Source organism: Lactuca sativa, chromosome 4 (genome assembly GCF_002870075.4).
Source record: "Lactuca sativa cultivar Salinas chromosome 4, Lsat_Salinas_v11, whole genome shotgun sequence".
Lineage (NCBI taxonomy): Eukaryota > Viridiplantae > Streptophyta > Magnoliopsida > Asterales > Asteraceae > Lactuca > Lactuca sativa.
In genome coordinates this window covers 177,975,119-177,982,627 of record NC_056626.2, presented here as the reverse complement: position 1 = coordinate 177,982,627, position 7,509 = coordinate 177,975,119, and positions in this window count along the sequence as shown.

The window sequence follows — 7,509 nt, the reverse complement described above, 5'->3', positions numbered from 1 at the left end:
ACCAACATCAGTATCATTTTTCTTCAATCATGTAACCAAGAAAAAAACACAAATGAGCACGAGGCTTAAGTTTTGAGCGTTCGTGAGGTTGCAACCGAACAAAACATGCATAAACCCAGACTATAAGAATATTGTGTGCAGGAAGAATACCATGAAGGAGTTCATATGGTGACTTGTTTTGTTGTGTAGGGGTGGGATGATGGTTTATAGTGTAGACAACAATGTGAAGGCCACCTCACCCCAAAATCGCTTTGGAACCTGAGATGAGTTAAGCATTGTACGGATAATGCCTAACATATGTCTGTGTTTACATTCAACATGAATATTTTGTTGTGATGTTCCAGGGCATGATTATTGGGAAATTGTTCCTTGTTCATGTAAAAAGGAGAGGAGAGAAGACTCCTTATATTCCATAGCATTGTTAGCCCAAAATACTTTAATGGATCTTGAAAATTGAGATTGAATCATTCATGCAAAGGTAATGTAAATCTCGGGCAATTCAGAATGATATTGCGTAAGATAAATCCATGTAAAGCAAGTAAAATCATCAATAAAGAATTAAAGATAACAAAGTACCCTCTGCCACGTATCACAATATTGACCGCTTTGGGCTCCCAACATGGAAACTTCACAGGGGATCACCCATCCTTGAATTGCTCTCGTCTGGGCATGCTTAACTGTAGAGTTATTATGGGATCTGCTGCCTTCACGACTTTAAAACGCATTGTGACAAGAAAGATATCCACACCCTTTATAAGGAAATGTTTCAATCTCCTTCCAAGCCAATATAGGATCAGGTGCAACACACCTTCACCCCCATTATAGGGTTCGACGTCCCTATCGACCATATAGACTTGTGCCCCAACTCTGATACCATTTGTAACATACCCCTCAGGCACGTATCACAATATTGTCCGCTTTGGGCTCCCGACACGAAAACTTCCACGGGGTCACCCATCCTTAAACTATTCTCTCCCCAAAATGCTTAACTGCAGAGTTCTTATGGGATCTGCTGCCCTCACGACTTTAAAACGCGTTGTGACAAGGAAGGTATCCGCAGCTCTTATAAGGAAATGTTTCCTTCTCCTTCCAAGCTGATATAGGATCAGGTGCAACCCACCTAATTGTAACACCCGTAAATTCGGGATAGGCAATAAAGTTATTATAAGCCATAATAATGACTTTTAAATAAAACATTGTTTAGGATAAATATGTTGGAATAGTGTCTAAGGCTGCAACTATATTAGACAAGTATTTGACCCGGTTGTGCATGGTCCTTTTGGGTTGCCTTCACCATAGCAACTTGATAGGATGATTTATTAAGAGAGAGTAAATATTATTAATATATTATGAGAATAATATAATGAATAATATATTTATTATTTGATTAATATAAGTCATAGAATTAATTAGAATTAATTTGGTGACTTAAAGAGATTAATTAAATAAAGGGGTATAAACTGTCAATTGTTTGATAGTTAAACTTTAGACTGTAAATCCATTGGGATATGCTTTGGACGAATTCTATGAGATATAGGATAGCTAAAATCGTCCAAAGACTTATCTATGGAATGGATTTGGATAGCCTTAAGAGAAGATTATCCAATTAGGGTTTAGGTTGTAACCCTTAAGGAGTCTACAAGTATAAATAGACCCCATGGCATAGGGAATTTGATACCTCTCCTAAAGTAAGAGAACCCTGGCCGAATTCCTCCCCTCTCCTCTCTCCTAAATCATTCTTCTTGCTATTGGTGTTTGTAAGCCATTAGAGGAGTGACATTTGTGACTCTAAAAGCTCCAAGACCTCAAGATCAACAAGGAACTCAAAGGTATGATTCTAGATCTGTTTCAATGTTGTTATTTAACCTAATTAGTCATTAGAAGACTTGGATTCAAAGCATGTTTATTAGAAAGCCTAGATCCAAGCAATAGGGTTTTGCATGCGCACATAGGAAAGTTCTTATGGCTAAAACCCATCAGTGGTATCAGAGCCTAGCTTGGTTTTCTTTAAATTGTTGCTTGATTAACTGAAACAAACCTGCAAAATTCGATTTTTAGGTTTCTGAGTCACTGACTCGGCGAGTCCCAAGGTGGACTCGGCGAGTAGGCCTGACTCGGCGAGTCCCCTTGTGCACTCGGCGAGTCCAGGCGTCAGGAATGGCCAGATTCGGGATTTTTTCATGATTATCTTATGGAAACTTACCTTAATCATAATAGATCAATCTAAATCCGAATTTTTGATATATATGACTATTATCTTGATCTAATTAAAGGTATTTATCAACTAATAAAATATTTAATTTCCTTATATGATAATTAATTAATTATTTTAATTATTTTGGTAATTATCTTGAATAAAATCAAATATAGATAATTAGGATATTAATTGTTAATTGGAATTATTTGTTATTTGATCCTCCATGTTTTAAATGTTTAAAACCTACCCTAAAGTTTTGAAATTTATATTTGTGATTAAAAGGTTTTTAATTTAGACAATTTAAATTTCAAACCCTAGATTTTAAAAGTTTTAAAATACAACCCTATACTAATATGATATTACTAGAATAATATATATATGTATAACTAAATGCTAGTCTTACCGTTAGTAGGCCTCATTCACGAAGCCGATCTATAAGGTGGGTATAAGGTTGCGGCCTATAAAATGGCGCTTAATGGGTGTACACTCACACCCACCGCTTGCTTGATTGGTGGAGGGTCGTTAGCCGAACGGGTAGGATAGGGCAACCTCATCCTCTCATTAAAAGTATAATAAGAAATATAAAGTAACTACACATATTTTTAAAATTTCCCAATCCTAGTTACTTTAGGAAAAGTGAATTGATGCAATCCCATGAAATTACACTTTGCACCTTGCTAAGAAGTTAGTGGAGCGTGTGTGGTTTACCGGCACACTAATTGGTTCTAAGCGAAGGTGGCAAGGGGTGATTCATTGTTTATCATAGTTCGATGGAGCGTGTATGGTTTACCGGCACATCGAATAGGTGATCGTTACAATGAAGGCACCATGTGAATTTGCATGGTAATTCACACCCGCTTTGTGATCCTCGGCATCCCAGTCACAAACGAGAGGGGCATATCGAGATTTAAACATGCCATTGAATAGTTTCAATGAATCTCATCCGAACCTAGTAATTCTCAAAAACACTTAGGACTAATAGTTTAAGTTTTGTAATGGAGAATTAGTGAATCGTCATTCACTTACCTTCAATTTATTTTCATGTTAGATTACGGCATCCCTTTTCTAGTATGTAAATGTTATTGTTGGATCCTAGCCCTAATTTTTCTTATTGGGTGATAATTAGGGATTCTTATTCTAATCTATCTTTGTCCTTTTTCTAATTGTAGATGTCGAACGCTAACAACGCTGCTGCTAGTTCTTTCACGAGCTTTTGCCAAAAGGTCACCTTCGATGGAACGAACTTTAGCGAATGGATAAGATACATTCGCACCATTGCTCGCTATGAGGATAAGGAGTATGTCCTCGATGAGAAGCTCGAGAAAATCAACCCCGAAGTTGCAACTCCCGCCGAAATCACCGCCTTTGAAACTCATGAGCGAGATGCAACGAAGGTACATTGCATCATGATCGCCACCATGAACTCCGAATTCCAAAAGTCCTACGAGGACATGTACCCGTACGAGATGCACCAAGACTTATTGGAGAGATACCATCAAAACGCGAGACAAGAGCGTTATGAGATTTTCACCAACATGATTTCCGCGAAGATGGGTCATGGAGAATCTCTTACCGTGCACCTGCAAAAGATGCAAAGGTATGTCGACCGCCTTTGCAAGTTAAATGTTGACTTCGGTGAGGACTTGGCAATCGACATGGTGATTCACTCTTTGCCTCCGATGTACAACCAATTTAGGATGACCTACCACATGAACAAAGAAGAGGTCACCCTAAGCAAACTCCAAGGTCTCTTGAGGGTCGCTGAGAGCAACTTCAAGGACAAGTCTGTTGCACCTACTCCCAATCCGTTCGCTGCTCCTGTCTTGGCTATTGGTCAAGGGAAGGGAAAGAAGAGGAAAGTTTCATCGAAGAACTATCGCAAGGTGAAAGCCCGAGATGGTGCCTCTTCTAGTGGGACCAAAGTTGATCCCGCTAAGCCCTGCTCTAACCCAAAGGAGGCAGAGTGCCACCACTGCCACAAGATAGGACATTGGAAGAGAAGCTGCCCGGATTACCTGCAAGCGATCAAAGAAGGAAAGATCAAGCCATCTTTTGTAGGTATATACACAATCAAATCTAACGATTCTAATCATGCTATTTCTTGGGTTCTTGATACCGGTTGTGGTTATCACATTTGTTCTAATGTGCAGGGACTAAGAAGAAGTAGGGATGTGGAGCAAGGAAGGATCAATCTAATCATGGGGAACAGAAGATCGTCGCCTGTGACCAAGATTGGAGTGTATTCTTTAGTGCTTAGGAATAGTTTGGTTTTAGATTTGAACAATTGTTGCTATTCGCCAGAAATGGCTAGAAACATCATTTCATTTCATGGTTTATATAGAAAAGGATTTAGATTTTCTTTTAATAATGAGAATGGTTCTATTTTGGCTTATCTAAATGGTGTCTTTTACTTTGAAGCTATACCATGTAATGGAATATATGAAACTGTTATGATTGTTGATAACTTAGGAAATGATGTTTTGAACATTGATTCTTCCACTAGTATGGATAAAGCATCCTTGTGGCATTGTCGTCTTGGACATGTCAACAAGAAACGCATAGCGCAACTCCAAAAGGATGTAGTGTTGGAGTCATTCGACCTTAGGGAAGATGACACATGCGAGTCTTGTTTGCTTGGAAAGATGACTAAGTCACCCTTCACGAGTACATGTGAAAGCGCGAGGGTCTATTGGACCTAATACATACCGATGTATGTGGACCGTTTAGATCAACCACGAAGGATGGGAACCGCTTCTATGTGACTTTTACCGATGACTATAGTAGATATGGGTATATCTACTTAATCAAGCAAAAGTCAGACACCTTTGAAAAGTTCAAAGAGTTCAAGAATGAAGTGGAGAATCAATTGGGCAGGAAAATCAAGATGCTTCGATCCGATCGAGGAGGAGAGTACCTAACTCTTGAATTCTACGATTATCTAAAGGAGTGTGGAATAGTTTCACAATTGACGCCTCCTAGGACACCGCAGTTGAATGGTGTGGCAGAAAGGCGTAATCGAACCTTATTGGATATGGTTCGCTCTATGATGATTCGTGCTTCACTACCTATCTCTTTTGGGGGTATGCCTTAGAGACTGCCGCCCATGTCCTTAACCGAGTCCCTACTAAGAAGGTTGCCAAAACACCTCACGAGATGTGGACAGGGAAAGTTCCCTCGTTGGCACATATCAAGGTTTGGGGTTGCGAGGCTTTCGTAAGACGAGATACTCACGACAAGCTTGAACCTCGAAGTGAGCGATGTATTTTCATCGGCTACCCACAGACATCCTTTGGATATCTCTTCTATAGACCGAAGGACAATGTTGTCTTCGTTGCGAGGAGAGGAGTTTTCCGAGAGTGAGAACTCATGAGCCAAGGAGACAGTGGGAGGCAAATCGAACTTGAAGAGATTCAAGAGTCGACAGATGAAGGAACCTCTACCGCTGGCATTCAACCCGAGGAGGAAACTCCGGTTGAACCGATTGACGAATCCTTACCTCTTAGACGTTCCGATAGAATTAGAGTTCATCCCCAGTTTTATGGCTTTCATATTACTACCGAAGGGGACACGTATATTAGTGATGGTACACTAGTAAACCTTGATGAACCTAATAGCTATAAGGAAGCCATGGCAGGCCCGAAGTCTGCAAAGTGGAAAGAGGCAATGGATAGCGAGATTCAATCCATGTATGATAACCAAGTTTGGAATTTGGTTGATTACGTGCCTGAACATAAGACCGTTGGGTGCAAATGGATCTTCAAGAAGAAGACCGACGTGGATGGGAACGTACACACATATAAAGCGCGATTGGTTGCGAAGGGCTTTACTCAAACTCCCGGAGTTGACTATGATGAGACCTTCTCACCAGTTGCGAAGATTAAATCTATTAGAGTGATGCTAGCAATTGCCGCATTTCATGATTATGAGATTTGGCAAATGGATGTCAAGACCGCTTTCCTTAACGGAAAGTTGGCTGAGGATGTTTACATGGCTCAGCCAGAGGGGTTTGTGGATCCAAAGCATCCGAATAGAGTGTGTAAGCTTGAGAAGTCCATTTATGGACTTAAGAAAGCGTCTCGCAGATGGAATCTTTGCTTCGATGAGAAAGTCAAAGAGTTTGGATTTGTACGAAGCGAAGACGAATCTTGTGTATATGTCAAAGCCAGTGGGAGTATAGTAAGCTTCCTCGTTCTATATGTCGATGACATATTACTCATAGGAAACGACATCCCGACTCTGCAGGAGGTTAAGTCCTGGCTCGGGAAGTGCTTCGCTATGAAGGACCTCGGAGAGGCTTCTTACATTTTGGGAATAAGGATAGTAAGAGAAAGAAGTAAGAGACTAATTGGACTTAGTCAGAATACTTACTTAGAGAAGGTACTAAAACGTTTTAGTATGGAAAACTCAAAGAAGGGAGAACTACCGATACAAAGTAATGCCAAATTGAGTAAGACTCAAAGTCCGAGTACCGAAGCTGAGATAGCAGAAATGAGCTGAGTACCATACACTTCCGCAGTTGGCTCAATCATGTACGCTATGACTTGTACTCGCCCTGATGTAGCCTTCGCTTTGAGCATGGTTAGCAGATATCAAAGGAATCCTGGCAAAGCACATTGGATTGCGGTGAAAAACATCCTTAAGTACCTTCGGAGGACGAAGGAATGGTTCTTAGTCCTCGGAGGGAGTGATGACTTGAAGGTGCGAGGGTATAGTGACGCCAGCTTTCAGACCGACAGGGACAACTACCGTTCGCAGTCGGGTTGGGTCTTTACCCTAAATGGAGGAGCAGTGACATGGAAGAGTTCCAAGCAGGAAACCGTAGCTGATTCAACGTGCGAATCAGAGTACATTGCAGCGAGCGAAGCGTCGAAGGAGGCAATATGGCTAAAGAACTTCATCGGTGATCTTGGAGTTGTACCTGCCATAAAGGATCCAATGGAGATTTTCTGTGATAACAAAGGCGCGGTGGCCTTGACCAAGGAACCGAGGGATCATGGTAGATCAAGACATATCGACAGAAAGTATCACTTCATTAGACATCGTGTAGAAGAAGGACAACTCGTAGTGAAGAGGATATCATCAGAAGATAACCCAGCAGATCCGCTTACGAAGGGACTGAGTAGGGTTAAGCACTTGCAGCATGCTAGGAGTATTGGGCTGAAGGATGATATTAGCATAGATTAGATAGTATTAGAAACGTGTAATAGATAAATGTAATTGACATTTGATGATTAAATAAAGGAGTTTTATTTATGAGTAATGTTACTATCTTATGTTAATTGTTTAGCTATTGTTTCACTTTGCATGTTTTG